At 38.5% G+C, this 18,637-nt stretch overlaps 2 long non-coding RNA genes across 2 annotated transcripts in view; one reads left to right on the forward strand and one right to left on the reverse strand.

Annotated features, from left to right (window-relative positions):
• LOC122675660 overlaps positions 1-18,637 on the reverse strand; it is a 46,907-nt gene that overhangs the window by 8,507 nt on the left and 19,763 nt on the right. The window contains exon 3 of the long non-coding RNA XR_006335315.1: positions 9,460-9,579. This is a non-coding gene — a long non-coding RNA (uncharacterized LOC122675660). The remainder of the gene's footprint in view (positions 1-9,459; positions 9,580-18,637) is intronic.
• The window catches only part of LOC122675661, a 41,551-nt gene that overhangs the window by 1,531 nt on the left and 21,383 nt on the right, over positions 1-18,637 (forward strand). The window contains exons 2-4 of the long non-coding RNA XR_006335316.1: positions 6,286-6,408; positions 6,662-6,790; positions 7,806-8,007. This is a non-coding gene — a long non-coding RNA (uncharacterized LOC122675661). The remainder of the gene's footprint in view (positions 1-6,285; positions 6,409-6,661; positions 6,791-7,805; positions 8,008-18,637) is intronic.

Genomic DNA, 18,637 nt, shown 5'->3' on the forward strand with positions numbered 1-18,637 from the left:
CTTTTATTTAAAAGTGTCTTGTTATAAACAGAGCAAGATTTAAATATTCTGAAGAAATACTGGTGAGAGGGCAGTTGAAATTGTTATAGGATTGCTAAATATGACTGTAGAGTCATCTGGTTTAGAATTGGGTCAAGTCTCCAACTTTGTCAAGGAAAGAAATCACTTTTTTCTACATTCAACAGATAAGACTTTTTTAAATTTATTTTTTTATTGAAGGATAATTGCCTTACAGAATTTTGCTGTTTTCTGTGAAACCTCAACGTGAGTCAGCCATAGGTATACATATATGCCCTCTCTTTTGAACCTCCCTCCCATCTCCCTCCTCTTCCCGCCCCTCTAGGTTGATACAGACCCCCTGTTTGAGTGTCCTGAGCCATAGAGCAAATTCCCGTTGGCTCTCTATTTTACACATGGGAATGTGAGTTTCCACGTTACTCTTCCCATACATCTCCCCCTCTCCTCCCCTCTCCCCATGGCCGTAAGTCTGTTCACTGTGTCTGTTTACACTCAACACACAGATTTTGAGTGCGCTGTGTATCAAGCACCACTGAAAACTGGGGATATAGTAGGAGGAATAAAGACACAACTCCTGCTCTCCCTGTGTTTACAATCCACTCCCAAAACAGAAACGATGAGTAGACACTAAGATAAACTGATCTCTGAAAGGTACCGCGTGCTGTGAAGAATGTAAAACTAGTAGAGAGCACAGTAAGGAAAGAGTGACTGGGGTGAGGGTGTTATGTCTTTCTGAAGGGCTGGCATTTGACCCGAGCCTTGAATGATGCAGAGTCAGCCGTGAGGAGAAACAGGGGAAGAACTTTTAGACATGGATCCCAGAGTTCATCTACTGAAGCGGCCATCTGGTTGGAAGAAGTTTGAGAGGACCTTTTTGGGAAGTGACATTTGCATAGAAAAAATACTGTTTACTTATAGTGCATTTTTATTTGAGATGGAGGAAGCTGATACAAACAAACAAACAAACAAAAAAACCACCTCTCTTCACACCTAGAGTGGTACTTTGGGTTACCAGCAGTTCCAAGCAGAGCAAAGAGCACAAGAAAAAGGCACAAAAGCAGAAACTAGTCTGGCTCTCCCAGGAGCTGGAACAGGTAAAGAAGCAGAGGCATAAGGAGTAAGAGATGAGCTCAGAAAGCAATTGGGGGGAGGGCCACATCACGCCTGGCCCCGCAGACACTAGTAAGAGGATTAGAGGGTCTGAGCAGGGAAGTGATTGATGGGGGTGTATATTCTGTTTTATATATTAAATCCTCAAGTCATCATCTGGTACAGTCACTGTTTTTAGAACACACTGTGAGAAAAAAAGTACATTTAGAAGGGAAAAGGGCAAAATATTCGTTGTTTTATTTTCTATGTTTTTATGTAAAATACTTGCCTTCCTCAGGCGAATATCATCTAAGAGATAAGCCATATAACTGTTTATCATTAACACCTTTCAAATTTGCGTAAAGCACTAGTGACCAGGAGGAGAAGTATAGCATTGTCTCCAAATGGTATTTACTGACTGAAAAGTGTACTTACATTCTGGAGATGTGTTCTGTTTGTTGCCTTAGTGATAACAATGCACTTAAGATTTGTGGAGCTCCTTGTTAAAGATAACTGGTATAGATCTAAGGCAAGTTAAAAAAAAAAAAAAACAAACGCTATGATTGGTGAAACCATGTATTTGCCTTAATTCATTAACAGTACCAAATATCTGATGTTGAAGCATTTTCTTAGGGTCAGCATAGGAAGACTCCATTTTAAAATTATTCCTTGACTTTTTCTACAAATATGGGGAAATCTCTCATCTTCTGTAGCAATTTCTGATTATATGTACAACTAGAGAGATGAATGGCCTAAGAACATCATGATGATTTTCTTAAACAATATTGCAAAAATATATGGAAGTGGCATTTGTACAGAAATGACATATATTGTCACTTCCCAAATGTCAGTTTCCAGTATATTGGGGGAAAGAAAGCTTTATTTTTTTTAAGTTGCAGAATCTATAGCAATAAAAATGGGATCATTAATAGCAAAAAAACTTATTTTCTCTCTTGAAAACCCAAACCTAAGGACTCTTAGGATGGAAAAAATGTTTTTAAGCTATGGTTAATGCCACGCACTTGAGTCAATTAACTGATTAATTGGACCATTGATTCGGGCTTCCTTGGTGGCTCAGATGGTAAAGAATCGGCCTGCAATGCAGGAGACCAGAGTTTTATCCTGGGTGAGGAAGATCTCCTGGAGAAGGGAATGGCTACCCACTCTAGTATTCTTGCCTGGAGAATCCCATGGACAGAGGAGGCTGGTGGGCTACGGTCCATGGGGTCACGAAGAGTCAGACATGACTGAGCCACTAAGTACTGCAAGCACACACATTGATTCATTGATTCATTCTACAAACAGTTACATATCTACTGCTATTTTGGATGATATCCAGGAAAAAAATCATTAAATGTATCATTTGTATAATCAGATTGTTCGCAGCCAACCTGATGAAGCAAAACAGAAACATATAAAATGTGTACATGCAGGAGAATTAATATGAAACAACAGAAGAAGAGATATCCCTAGGCGGTGCAGGTTTTGCGTACCGGATAGCCCTATAGATCATTTGGGCAGGTGGAGCCTTTAGAAAGCCGAGTTCACTCTACTGGGCTTTTTCCTGTCTGGACATTTTCTCAAAGCATGCAGACAGGTTTCTTCAACAGTATACACATGACTGAGGTCAGATTGGGGTTAAAGTTTACATTTGAATGGCAGAAAAGGTACAGGTCCCAAGTCAGTTTCACCATAACAGTTCTATATCCTTAAAAGGGAATGCTTTTTCACCCATAATCAAAAAGATCTTTGATATATTCCATACTCTATTATTTTCTTTAGTGAACAGACACTTTCAATTGCATATTTATGAAGCTTCTGAAAGAAGCCTTTCAGAAATCCATCATTAGTCTTCTCTCCTTCAAAGGACCAGATCCTCCCTCAGTGTTCTTTAATGCAGACTCAGGAGGCAGACATAGACAAGCATTAAGATTTATTTAAAGGAAAATTTAAATAAATTTCTCACCAGTAAGCTCAAATAGGGACTTCCCAGGTGGCGCAGTGGTAAAGAATCCACCTGCCAATGCAGGAAATGCAAGAGATGTGGGTTCAATCCCTGGGTTGGGAAGATCTCCTCGAGTAGGAAATGGTAACCCACTCCAGTATTCTTGCCAGAGAACTCCATGGACAGAAGAACTGGAGAACTACTGTCCAAGGGCTCACAGGGTCAGACACAACTGAGTGTGTGCACGTGTGTGTGTGTGCATGCACACACACACACACACACACACACACACATACACACACACACACACACACAAGCTCAGATAGATTTGAATTGCCTGAGAGTGACTTGATGGCTTTCTCATATGAAATATCAGAGAAAAAAATTTAAGTTGCCGCATTTTAAGGCTACATAATTTATTGTCAAGCTGTAACTTTGGCTCATTTCCCCTCTCTTTTCCTCTACTCCCCTCATCTCTCCTTCCTGAACAATTTAGTTCGAAAGCCGTTAGGTGGAACAGAGTGAGGTAGGCATTTGTGCCAGTCTGGGGGAGATGCAGTGGTCAAGATCAGGGTACAAGAACCCCAGTAGATTGAGAGAGCATCGGTGTAGGAAGGCAGTCAGGTGTGGGGTGTAAAAGTTTAAGGAAAGTGAGGAGGGTGTCCATAGGACTAGTTGTCCCTGCATGGCCCAATGAGGATCAGTATGGATGCCAAAATAAATAGAAACAGCAAAGAACAACTATAACCCACTGAATGATACAGAAAACTGTGAATCCATTCGAATACAAATAAGTGAATAAATTGAAGGTTCGCTACGGAATAAAATAGCAACCCAGTTTCAAAGTACCAGCCCACAAAATACTTATTGGTTACTACAAGGAAAACTATAGCAGAGAAGTTTTGCAGACTCTACCTTAATTTAGTGGCTAAAGTGAACTTCTTTAGTAATGAAACTGATCAAAATTGCGTGCTCTCTGATAGATTACAACACAAAGAACACAGCATTTCACGTGTGATATTTCTGCCAAAGATATACAACTTGAACCTAATCATGAGGAAACATCAGACAAACCCAAACATTCTAAAAGACAGAACAACATTCTATAAAATAGCCGGCCTTTAAATTTCAAGGTCATGATGGTCGAAGAAAGACAGGAGTTTGTTCCAGGAAAAGGAGACTAAAAAGACCTGACAACTGACTGTATCCTGTGATTCAAACCTAGATCCTATTGCTATAAAGACCATTGTTGGGACAATTGGTGAAATTAAATGAACTCTGAGGATTAAATGTTAGTGATGTTTTTGTGGTAATTTTCTTGACTTCAATGGTCTTATTACAGTTGTACAGCAAAGGTCCTTGTTTGTAAGAAATACACATCACAGTATTCTGGAATAATGGGACACCAGGTTGGCAACTTGTTCTAAACAGTTCAGGAAAATAAAAAGTTTCTTGTACAGTTACCTCCAACTTTTCTGTCAGTTTTTGATTATTTTAAAATCATAATTTTGAATTTACTTTGACAGTCAATGGCAATCCTTCAGAATGGATCATGCATATTATTGCTGTATATATCACATTGTTTAAATAAATAATCCAAGGGACATTGTAAAGCATTTTATATGATCATTCAATGATGATGACAGCAGAGAGCGTCATTGGGGTTTTACTAGTATTCATGGTCAGGAAGCATATTCTCGCTCCATTTTAAAAAAGAAACATCTTGGTGATAAAGTATACTGTTAAACAGAAAATAAGATGATTTGTTTTAGTATTATAAGTTTATTTTCAGTATTGAATTGAAAACATGTGATTTTCTTTCAGAGGCAGTCTTATGTTCACAAAAGGTCATTTTTACTCATTGAAGGAATCAGAGCCAGATAAGACATATATTGCAACCTTGGCTAATTTACCACCCCAATCCAATTTTATAAATTAATTTTATAATTTCTTTTATAATTTCAAAATTATTCTTGCTTTTGCCCTTTAAAAAGACATAGAAATTGAGTTAAATTGGACCAGTGATAAAAGTATCTACCTAAAAAGATTCAAATAGAAATTATAACCCCAAATCAAAAGTAGTAAGAACAACTAACATTTATCAAGTGGTCCCAACTGAAAGGATCTTTCCCTCTAGATAGACACATACACACATATGTGGATACAAATATACATCATATATAATATTTATAATATAATAAATCTCACAACACTATGTGTAATATACTATTATTAGACCTATATCATAAATAAATATATTGAAGTCTAGGAGGTTGCATAAAGTTATATAAGTCATATAAGTTGAAAGGCATAGTTTGTCATGTAAAAATGTGTCTCAACTATCCATGCTCACACATATCTTCACTATCCAGGCTTCTCAGGTATTAATAGTATGGCTGTCTTTGGAATTGCATAGGACCCAGAGCAGTTATGCCCCTAAACCGCTATACCCAACTAATCCCAGGTATTAGTATTCCTAAGAAATGCAGTTAAGCGCCATATCTAAAGAAACTCAGAGTGGAAAGAGGTAATACAAGAACAATACCAAGCCTCTTATAGGTGAACAAATGAAATAACTCATTTGAGGGATGGTGGGAATTGTGGGTTGATTGTATTTGTGTCTTTTTGACACAAATGCACTGACATATCATTTTTCCCCAATTAACAGCCACCTTGATTCACTGCCCTAAACAAACAGAAGCTCCAAAGGAGGGGACCCAATATAATCTTCACCTCCCCCACCCACTCCAATCACCATAGTCGTCTGCATTTACAATGACGGTGGAAGGAGGTCACATTTAGGGAAACTGATTATCTTTACAATTTCAAGCCCAATCTATTTTAGAAATTTTATATATCAGTTTAATTTGAAGTAAGCTAAGAATGCTAATAGAATTCCATGTTATGGCCTGCATTTAGCAATTCATAAAGCAGTAATTGCTGGTTTATTTTTTAATAAACTTTCGTGGGTTATTCCTATTTTAAATATAAATGTGCTGTGATAAAATTATTCTTGAGTAACGTTTAGAATAATTTTATTTTGCTAATCTAGTCAGGAGAAAAGTAGTTGCCTACTATGGACTGAATGTGTCCTCCTAAATTGAAGTCCTAAACTCCAGGTGCCAATATTTGGATATAGGGCTTCTAGGAAGTAGTGAAAGGAAGGAGTTCTAACTGAATGGAATTGTTGATCTGATGAGAAGAGGAAGAGCTGTCTTTGTTTTCAAAACCAGACGCACATTGAGGAAGGGCCATGTGAACACATAGTGAGAAGACAGCCATCTGCTAACCGGGAAGAGAACTCTCTTCAGATCCCAACCATGCAGCCTGATCTTGACCTTCTAGCCTCCAGAACGGTGAGAATATTTCTGTTTCCCATTTCTGTTGTTTAAGCCATGTAGTCTATGATATTTTGTTATGGAGGTTGGGTTACCTAAGATATTTCCCAAATTGACTTTCATTTTAAAGAGAGGACTTCTATGTGATTGCATTTAATTCCCAGTTTCACTTTCAGAAGCTACTGAACTCATTACTTCTTTTACAAAAATCTCCATTTCTTTATTCTGTTTCACAAGAAGAAACTTATTTAGATTTCTTTCCCTTTGACAGAGTTGCCACACATTGCTATTTGAATCATATCTGATGCAAAATATCTTCATACGGCCACTGTTCAGAAGCTATGCAGTATTTCAGGAGGATGATTTTTAAGCTTACGAAACAGGAGTTACATCTGTTCCAGTAAGTGAATCAGCAAGATGCTAATGAGGTTAGAGAGGGGACTGGTCTGGTCACAACTAAAGGAAGGATTGGCTAAGTTCCTTTCAGACCCAGAACATCCTGGAATCTGATTCTTAGACTTTGTGTGCGAAATTTGGGAAGTGGGTCATTTCTTTCAGATTAAGTTACTTTGCCAATTCGGTAGTTATTACTCAAGTGTAATGAAAGTGACACAAAAACTCATGAGACTCCAGAATTAGGCAATTGACTAGCCCATGGGCTAATAGCACGGACTTCCTTTAGGGATGGTAGTTGGGGGGAAATGCGCTGGTGCCAGGTGCCACAGTTAGCATCCCAGCTTAGAGTCCCACTTCTTGTCACTAACCTGAGGCAACTGCACTGAGCTTCTGTTTCCTCACCTGCAAAGTGGGGACGGTAGTGCCCACTGCTGCTGCTAAGTCACTTCAGTCGTGTCCGACTCTGTGCGACCCCCTAGACGGCAGCCCACCAGGCTCCCCCGTCCCTGGGATTCTCCAGGCAAGAACACTGGAGTGGGTTGCCATTTCCTCCTCCAATGCATGAAAGTGAAAAGTGAAAGTGAAGTCGCTCAATCGTGTCCGACTCTTCACGACCCCATGGACTGCAGCCTACCAGGCTCCTCCGTCCATGGGATTTTCTAGGCAAGAGTACTGGAGTGGGGTGCCATCGCCTTCTCCGATACTGCCACTACTGAAGAGTAAATGAGTAAATTCACTTAACACCACTGGAAAAGTCCCTTGCATATACCACTCAAGAAGTGTGAGCTAATTCAAGTAGTAGAAACAACTCTGAATGTGAGTGCCTACATACAAAGAACATGCATGAAGTGATTCCATTTTACAAATTATACATGAGTGGCTTTGTAAGTTTATGTAAATACAGAAAAGTATGCTCTTTACTTCTATAACTAAAGAGCTCATTCCTGTTACTTAAATGATGTTTAAAGAGAATGTTAAGGTAAGATGCTCTGCTGGCTGGCCTCCATTTGTCCCTCCAGATCCATCCTCCACCCTTTCCTGCCTTACTAAGTCCTGGAGATTAACCTGTCCTCTCTTCTACACCTGGACTCCTGCCTTCAGCGTTCTGTGGGTTTGGTCAATAACGAGCATTGATAGGGGATTTGAGGTTGGAAGGAGAAAAGGATCAGAGTCCATGGCAACACTGTTTCCAAGGTTTCAGTTGTGAATGTCTTCCTCCAGGTAAGGGGCAGCCCCTTTGCACTTCTAACACCTGGTCGGTAAGCCTCCCTTCTCCTGCCCCTTCCAATTTAGGGGTGGTAACACTCTCCCATTGTTTCTAGTCCTTGAGTAAAGGTGCTCATTATCTATCACTGCCTTGTCTTTTTGTTAAATGTTATGTTAAATATTATTCAGTTATTTTTTCCATCTGCTATGGATTTTGACTGAAAATAGATACTTTTGGTTTACTTATATGTCTGTTGAATTTGATAGTATTCTTACAGGTCACCTTTGATTGTCTTATTTCTAAGTTACATATTTCATATCACAATATACTATTTAGAATTATAAAATGAATCAACTGGAAATTATCATAATGCTCAGATAGTTTAACTTCTCCAGTGTAAGAATTCTTTCTGTGTATTGTAAGAATTTTTTAAATCTGTAATTATATAATGTATTAATATCATTCAAGAATAAATCTGAAAATAGTAATTCAAAAAGATACATGCACCCCAATATTTATAGCAGCATTAATTATAATAATGAAGATTTGGAAACAACTTAAGTGTCCATCAATGTATAAATGGGTAAAGAAGATATAGTATATACATACAATGGAATACTACTCAGTTATAAAAGAAGAGCAACATTTCTGTCATTTGGAACAGGAATGGACCTAGGTGGTATCATACTAAGTGAAATAAGTCAAACAAAGACAAATACCCTATGTTACTACTTACATATAGAGTTTAAAATATGAAACAAATGAATATAACAATGGAAACAGAATTACAGATATAGAGAACAAACTAGTGTTTACCGCTGAGCGGAGGGAAGGGGAGAGGAACAAAAGAGGGGTAAGGGGTCAGGAGGTGCAAACTACCAAGCATACAATAAATAAGCAACAAAGATACATTGCATAATACAGGAAAACATAGTCATTATTTTGTAATAACTTTAAATGGTGTATAATCTATAAAAATATTGCATCACTGTGTTGCACACCTGAAACTAACATAATATTGTAAATAATCTATATTGCAATAAAACAGGCCTGAATATTGACTGATTAAAAATAATTCCAGAATAGAAACAAGCATTTATTTAAAATGAGAGTGTAGCAAACTCTTTCACCTTGTCATGAAGGTTAAAAGAAACCACAAACTGACTCACCCAATTACAGGCACCATCATGGTTGGCATGTAACCATATATGTATAATCTCACTGTAAGTAAATTATCCCATTCAGTTCTTGGGTATTCTTCCACCTAAAGATGTAGTTTGAAAAATATAAGTAGCTAAGCATTTTTTTTTTAATATAAGGGAGAGTAAACTAATAGATTAAGTTTTTCTTTTTGTCCTGAAGCTAAGAAGCTGAATTATGTCTGTCCTAGAAAAGTGAAACAAATACACTGAATTGAGAAAATAGTGTGAAATCCAGGTGTAATCCCCCTAAACTATGTGACTTACCAAACTAGATGGTTTTAATCCTTCTATACAGTTTTCCAGGTGGCACAGTGGTAAAAGAATCCGCCGCCAATGCAGGAGATGCAAGAGTTGCGGATTTGATCCCCGGGTCCAGAAGATACCCTAGAGGAGAAAATGGCAACCCGCACCAGTTATTCTTGCCTGGAAATTTCCATGGACAGAGCCTGGTGGGCTATAGTCAATGGGATCGCAAAGAGTTGGACATGACTGAACACAAGCACAAATAACACACAGAACACAGTACGATAATTAACAACATCTCAGAAGAGACCAGAGCCATGGTATTATAGACGGTATAGCACTTCAGCTGGGTTCTTAAATGAACAGAAAGCAAAATATCTCTTAACAGTAGCTAGAAGGGCAAAAGAAACTTGGTTCAACTGTACCAGGAAGAATCATGTGTATACTCACATAATATCACAAAAAAAGTCTGAATAGAACCATTCAATTTTGAACAATGTGAAAGACAGTTCCATGGCAAAAATGCAAACATACCACAGCAAAACAAAATACGCAGAGAAGAGGAGAAAAGCAAGCAAGAAAGAAATGTGACTTTCCAAGGAAGATAAGGATCCTGAAGGTGAAAGAAAACATACTTCAAAGCACAAGAAAATTCATCACAATAATCTTAACTTAGAGAATAACTTAGTAAGAATATGAATTCAGAAACTCAAAGATAAGATGTCAGAACAATAAAAATAAATGAAAAAGGGAAGTGTAGATTTAAGAAAATAAAAGAAGGCTAAAATATAATCACAAAAATAGCTAAATTAAAGAAAGCAAAGTAAAAAGTAAACTTCACTAAATATCAAAATACTGACTAGAAGAAGAGTTTAAGATAATTTTAATAAATGCATATGAAAGAGGCAAAAAAAATGTTTTAAACAACCACAGAATGGCTAATAGATATTGAAGACAAGGAAAATCCAACATGAGCATATACAGCACTCCTTAAATAAGGAATCTGACCAAAGAAAAGCAGATCTATCTGTAAAGAAAAGAATGCTGTTGCCATTTCAGTTCTACAAGAATCAAAGCCAGGAGATACTGCTGTCGCCTAGGGACAAGTGCACCCTGAGAGGAATTTGCAATGAAGAAAAACAGAAAGCCTCCTGTGCTTTGGATGTACTGGCCCCTAGATCATTAAGATGCATATCTAAGGAAAATTTCAATGACCTCAGATTCTTGCATCTTCCCATACTTAGATCGGCACTAAAATCATTAACTTGAAATGTCTATTCTTTGTGATTAGAGTACATATTGTGTGTGTGTGTGTGTGTGTGTGTGTGTGTGTTTCCCCCAGTAGAAAATTGATATACATCCTGGCCTGTCCTTTACTTCTTTGGAGCCATTCCTCAGAGCTATCTGAGTGGCTGACTCTCGGGTTATAGTCTTCAATAAGGTCCCAATGAAACTTAACTTGCAGCTTTTCTATTGTGTGTTTTTCTTTCAGTCGACATAAAAATTTCTTCCTGAAATGAAGAATTCACAAAATTTGTCTCTCTACACATATGCATACACATGTCTACACAGACACATGGAAACACACATAAACTTATTTAATGGGAATGGTGTTCACCTAAACATATTGATGACTACTATAAGATGGTCAAATTTAGAATGATTTTAATATATATCATTTTAACTTTTCTAACTTGCTCAAGGTAAACATGTTTCATCTTTATTAAAAAATTTATTTACTTAAAAAATTCAGTGATACACTGAAGTAGACATTGTTGGCACTACACCCAAATCTCTCTAACTCTTCTGTGTGTTCCAGTTGACCCCCTGCTGCCACTACCCACATTTCTGTGCTCAAGGGCCATCCTCCAGCCCATGGAAGGCTGCTGTGCCCTCTATACATGGAAAATGACCTACAGGTGCTGAGGGATTAACACACACAAACACCCCCCACAGTGGCCCTAGGGCTTCCCCGGTGGCTCAGCAGAAAAGAATTCTCTGGCAGTTTAAGAGATGCAGGAGATGCAGGTTCAATCCTGGGGAAGATCCCCTGGAGGAGGGCATGGCAGCTCACTCCAGTATTCTTGCCTGGAGAACCCCATGGACGGAGGAGCCTGACAGGCTACAGTCCATGGGGTCACAAAGAGTCGGATGTGACTGAAGCAACTTAGCATGTATGCACACCAGCAGCCCTAAAGCCAGCCCTCTTGAACTTCAGACGGGATTATCAAGACCTGGTATTTGTTTGTTTTCATACTATGTCCCAGAGTCTTTCCAAGGGACGAACTCCAGTTACCCACCATAGATGTGGGTTGGCTAACGTACTCTTTCTCAGCTGCTTCCCCTTCTCTCCCTATCCAACTGCCCTTCTAATGTCCCCTGCTCAGCTCACATAAACTATTTGCCCTCAAGTAATTGTTGGAGGATCTTCTTCTGGAAGAATACAGACTAATATACACATTATGTACAAATAATAAAAACACTAGAATTCTAAAACTGTGACTCAATGATTCTGGTTAATGAGTATAATTATTTTCTCAATTATTAATTAATTAATTAATTTTATTAATTATTTTCTTTAAGGTATGCTTTCATTTTTTAATTATAAAGCAAAAGATACAGACTAAAAGTAAAAAACAGGAGCAGACATTATCAGTGTAAAATAGCAACCCATGTCTATAACTAAGTAAAACCATAAATTGTCAGTACATTCTGCCCCTTAAAACCAATTCCTTTGTGCAAAATTAATTTTATATAACAAATCTGGAGGTCAAGGCTACCCATCACTGTACCTAGGTCTATATTTTCTTCCCTGTTTTCCTCTCTTCCCATATCAACTGTTTTGATCCTATTAATTTCTCATTACAGTGCTATATCTACTTCTGTGCTTATTAGTGCATTGTATATATCACTAAAAGTCTATTTTTTAAAAAGGCAAAGATAGCACCTAAACATATGATAATATTACAAATTCATTAATACTATTTATCCAAGTTCAATAATTTTTATAAATTCTATCCAGAAACATAATGGGGTTTATTCAAGGTCAATAGCTACTCAAAATCAGCTAGAACTAGAACGAAACCAGGTCTTCTGAATTCTTGCCTAATTATTTCCAAATATCACTCCATTCCAAATCTCCTTCTAAACCTATTTCCTTTTCCAGATGCCTGGTAAACAGTGACATCAAGCAAACAGGCAGGAGGCAAAGAAAAGGTGATTGGAGGCAAAAGCAATAGATAGACCTTGAAAAGGTAAAGATCTGGATTCAGCATGATTCACTGATCTCTACTAGACAGGGATGGGTGGGTCTGATGAGAATGTTTACGCAAGGAGCAGCAAGTCTGAACGAGCTAAACCAACACATGCATCCATGTCTGGCCAGTTCGTCTTTCAGGTTAAGGTTTAATCACAGTCCTTGCTACAACTCCTCTTTCTCTTTTGTCCCAGAAGTTAAAGGCTCTTCAGTTAAGAAAAATAAACCATCTAAGTTTTCAGATCTTTTGAAATGAAGTTCAAAGGACAACGTTATTCTGCAATCCTCATGTCAGTTTGAAGTTGGATTCTTTAGAAGCAATTGCCTGCAAATTAAGGACTGGAAAACAAAGTCACGGCTCTTAATGTTTCTGAAGGAGAAAGAAAGGCTAAAAGTTATCTCCCTTTAATGGATTATTGTGCATTTTGAATAGTGTAGTTCTAGCTATATTTTCTTCAGAAGAAGCATAGAAATAAGTAAAAATAAAATTATTATATTCCATTTAAGGTCAAACGGGATGATCACAAAAGTTCTCTTATGGATGCTCACAGGATAGTGGCATATTTATATTCTGTTACCTGTCACAATCTTCTCAAGATTTGAAACTTTGAAATCAAAGTTCTAATGTCATGCATTCATGAATTGTGTTCACAAATTTTGAGTTATGTATTATACATAATATAGTGCCAGTCTGTATGAGTGGTTTAGAGATGAGTAAAACACCATCCTAGCAGATAGAAGTTTATATTTGGTGAAGACTATAATTAGCATTAATAAACAAATAAATGCTTTTGAAAGATCAGCTTTATTTACAAACTCAGACCTTCATGCTGGAGTGGGCCACTGACCTGATCCACGCAAAGTCCTTTGTTTCCTTCCTGCCCCTCTTGAGTTGGTGTGAATGCTTTGTTTTAAAGTTCCAATCTTGACTGGAGTGTGATGACAGAATTAAGGAAAGAAGACCCATATGAAATCCTCCTGGGAGGAAGGTGAATGACTGCAGACCAGAGCTCAGAACTTCAGACCCATCTTCACACCCTACAGGTGGAGCTCTTCTTTCTTTACTCACATAGAGAAATCTGGGTTTGCTTTTAATGTACCAACTTTAGATGTTTCTATTTAAAGAAAAAATACTTAGCATGATTACAGAGGAAAAAGGGACTACTTCCAACTGGAGCATCAAGTAAGGAAGGCTTATCAACAGATTCCATGTTTGAGCTCAGACTTGAAGAAGCTTTTCTGCTGTGAACACAGAGACAGTGAAGTCTGAGGCAGCAGCACCAGCAAAGGCAGAGGGGTAGGCAGGAGACAGCTGCGGAATACCTCCTATTCCACTGAGGCTGACTCTTACTTTTCTAGTCTGGATATGCTGGTGAGTGAAGTGCTATTAACTAGGATTGGAGCAAAGATGATGAATTTGGTTTGGGGCATTACAAGTTAGGGAAAGTCCGGTCTGTGTTGGAGCAAGTGTGCACATCTCCTTCCAAGTCTGCGTTCACTGATGTTAAGATGGTAGCTAGGAAACAGGCCGTGTTGAAAGTATTTACGCTATGAAGTGAACTGAAGTCGCTCAGTTGTGTCCGACTCTTTGCGACCCCATGGACTGTAGCCCACCTGGCTCCTCGGTCCATGGGATTTTCCAGGCATGAATACTGGAGTGGGTGTTTCCTTCTCCAGGGGATCTTCCCGACCCAGGGATCGAACCCGGATCTCCCGCATTGTAGGCAGACGCTTTACCGTCTGAGCTAGCAGGGATAGAAACTGACAAGTGCTTACAAATAGCTTTTCAAATCTTTTATGTATTTATTTCTTTTTGGCAGCACTGGGTCTTCGCTGCTGTGTGTGTGCTTCCTCTAGTTTTGGTGAGCGGGGCCTACTCTCTAGCTGCACTTGTGTGGGCTTCTCATTGCGATGGCTTCTCTCGCTGCAGAGCGGGAACTCTGGTGCACAGGCTCCGTCGTCGTGGCACACAGGCTTCGTTACCCCGAGGCCTGTGGGGTGTTCACAGACCAGGAATCAAACCTGTGTGCCCTGCATTGTCAGGTGGGTTCTTCACTGCTGGGCCACCAGCTGCTGCCGCTGCTGCTAAGTCGCTTCAGTCTGTCCGACTCTGTGCGACCCCATAGACGGCAGCCCACCAGCCTCCCCCGTCCCTGGGATTCTCCAGGCAAGAGCACTGGAGTGGCTTGCCATTTCCTTCTCCAGTGCATGAAAGACAAGTCCATAAATAACGTTTCTGAGAGCCAGTTTACCAGCGCTTCACTGGTTGGAGTAATGGTGGGCCATCTCCCTGAAGTTTGCCTGTCAGACTGGAGACTTGGAGATAAGTCAGGGCCAGAGAGAGGGCCTTTGAACCATCTGAAAAAACATATATATCTAAAGATGTAAAGAATTTTAGATATCGTTTTTGTGCCTGGAGAATTCCATGAACAGAGGAGGGCTCTGGTCCATTGGGTTGCAAAGAGTCGGACACTGAGCATGCATGCATGCATGGGAGAAGTATCGTGAGAAGCTAAATAGCAACCAGGTAGATCTTCGAGGAATATTTACTTAAAAGGGGCACATAGAGTGTTTGTGCTGAGGCCGGTCTGGCTCTTTGCTACCCTGTGGACCTGTAGCTTACCAGGCTTCTCTGTCCATGGGATTTTTCAGGAAAGAATACCAGAGCGGGTTGCCATGCCCTCCTTCAGGGGATCTTCCCAACCCAGATACAGAACCCGCGTCTCTTGTGTCTCCTGTATTGCCCACAGATTCTTTACCTGCTGAGCTATCCGGATGCATAGAGTGGCATCCAATAAATTGCAGTTACCTTCTGTCTACTCATGAAGACTACTTACCTCACCCCTCCCAGATGGATCTATAGGTCTGTGTCATAGGAGACCCCTGGCCAGAAATTCTCCTGTGTCACAAATCCCGAATTCTAAGAGACTTTAACCTCAGAGGAAACTATGCCTCAGAAATAGTTTGTCTCTTCCTCAAATTCCTATATGGGTTCTACATATTTGATAGGTTTAAAGGTGTGTGAAACACTACAAAAGTTGAAACAAGTTGTTGAGTGACTACTGTATGTTTACCCATATCTCAATTCCTGTGTAAAGATCTTAGTAACCAATCATAACCCTCAAAGAAAGAGGTACACAAAGAAAAGTCCTATGGAGAAAGAATACTTACAGAAGTAGGAAAGAAACGTTAGAATAAGGAAACCTATCAGTGATTAAAGACCAAAATTTAAGTGGAGCAAAACAAATGTTTAAGTGGAGCCATCATTACCATCATCATCATCACCACCACCATTAGCAGCTCACATTTATCAAACTATTTATGCCAAGAAATGTACTGTGTATTCTTCTGTGTCATCTAATTTAACTCTCCAAAATCATAAGACATAATTACTCCTATCTGAGTTTGACAGAGGAGGAAACTGAGGCTGACAATGTTTAAATAGTTTGTGCAAAATGAAATAATTTATAAATGACACGGCCCAGACTCATACTAAGGTCTGTATCTGCCTAAACTTTCTTTTCAGAAACAATTTGAATTTATTTCACAGACTATTCAGTCATTACAGACCACTGAAACCTCACATAGCTTTACTTCCTGGTCATTTCTTTTTTTATACATATTTTTATTTATTTATTTACTTGTCTGCTCTAGGTCTTAGTTGTGACATGTGGGGTCTAGTTCCCCAACTAGGGATCCGACCCAGGCCCACCGAACTGAGAGGGCAGAATCTTAGCTACTAGACCACGAAGTCCTTAATTCTTGGCCATCTTTATCTTTGCTAATAAAAATTGTGGTAGAAAATTATAAAACAGAGAAAATCTGTATCTTTGTTTTTAGTTTGCAGTTCCAACCAAAAATAAATTTTATAACTTGGAAACAGGAGAGACTTAAATAATAAACTTTTAGAATTTTCTGTGAACATTAATTATCCAGGGTACATTTCCCAATTATCACAGCTAATTAAAAGTTTGGATATTATCCACTGCTTTATTTAAAGTCCTCTCAATTATTTTTCATATGACTTGCCTTATAATATGATAGAAACTCTCCAGTCAGTTTAACTTAGTCATCATGAATTTCAAGTGCGAAAACTTTAACAACTTAAAGAAAAGCATTTTAGTGAATAAACAGTTGATGGAAGGATTTTTTAGTCTTAATAAGTTATTTGGGTTATTAGAAATAGTACTGTTTTGGTAGCTGAGCGCTTTCTTGAAATCTTAAGGTATTTTTTTAAGTATATCTTGTAAGATTTTTATTTTATTACTATCAAACTTTAACTTCTTGCAAGCTTTTTTCCTGCATTTACTGCACACATATTGGCCTCCAGCTGTGTATAATATGAGGCAGACCTATAATAACATAAGATGAGACTTTATAGCTCTTACCTTGTCATGGGTGCTGTTTTAAGGGTCTTACATATATTAACTATTTGGTACAATATTTTGTGAAGCAAGTACTTTTAATATGCTCATTTTACAGATGGAAAAAGCAGAGGCATATTAGGCATGACTTGGCCAAGATTTCACTGTTAATATAAGAGCAGCAGGGATTCAAACCCAGACAGCCTTCTTCCAAATAATGTTCTCTTCACCATCAGACAAGTCTTTTACAAAGATTATTATTATGCAACTGGCATTTAGAGAGTTCAATCTGATTGTACAATATACAAATTCATCCCATTCTAATGAATTTTAATTTGTAAACAGCTAAAATCATAAATCAGAAGAACTCAAAGCTGATTTACCTGATTATCTTTCAACAAAGTATGCTATACAAGCGTTTTAAGATGTGCCAATTGATGCATAATTCACTTATTTACTTACAGCAGGTAAAATAGATAATACAAGTCCAAAAATTGTTTCTGAATTTTTTGTAGAAAGCTTACAATATTTTCTCCATAATTTGCTACATTACACAGAAGCTGATAGAAGCAAGGTCCGATGCTGTAAAGAGCAATATTGCATAGGAACTTGGAATGTTAGGTCCATGAATCAAGGCAAATTGGAAGTGGTGACACAGGAGATGGCAAGAGTGAATGTCGACATTCTAGGAATAAGCAAACTAAAATGGACCAGAATGGGTGAATTTAATTCAGATGACCATTATATCTACTACTGTGGGCAGGAATCCCTTAGAAGAAATGGAGTAGCCATCATGGTCAACAAAAGAGCCTGAAATGCAGTACTTGGATGCAATCTCAAAAACGACAGAATGATCTCTGTTCATTTCCAAGGCAAACCATTCAATATCACGATAATCCAAGCCTATGCCCCAACTAGTAACACTGAAGAAGCTGAAGTTGAACAGTTCTATGAAGACCTACAAGACCTTTTAGAACTAACACCCAAAAAATATGTCCTTTTCATTATAGGGGACTGGAATGCAAAAGTAGGAAGTCAAGAAACACCTGGAGTAACAGGCAAATTTGGCCTTGGAGTACGGAATGAAGTGGGGCAAAGGCTAATAGAGTTTTGCCAAGAGAACACACTGGTCATAGCAAACACCCTCTTCCAACAACACAAGAGAAGACTCTACACATGGACATCACCAGATGGTCAACACCGAAATCAGATTGATTATATTCTTTGCAGCCAAAGATGGAGAAGCTCTATACAGTCAGAAAAACAAGACCAGGAGCTGACTGTGGCTCAGATCATGAACTCCTTATTGCCAAATTCAGACTTACACTGAAGAAAGTAGGGAAAACCAAGACCATTCAGGTATGACCTAAATCAAATCCCTTATGACTATACAGTGGAAGTGAGAAATAGATTTAAGGGACTAGATCTGATAGACAGAGAGCCTGATGAACTATGGACAGAGGTTCGTGACATTGTACAGGAGACAGGGATCAAGACCATCCCCATGGAAAAGAAATGCAAAAAGGCAAAATGGTTGTCTGAGGAGGCCTTACAAATAGCTATGAAAAGAAGAGAAGCA

Source organism: Cervus elaphus, chromosome 19, assembly GCF_910594005.1.
Source record: "Cervus elaphus chromosome 19, mCerEla1.1, whole genome shotgun sequence".
Taxonomy (NCBI): domain Eukaryota; kingdom Metazoa; phylum Chordata; class Mammalia; order Artiodactyla; family Cervidae; genus Cervus; species Cervus elaphus.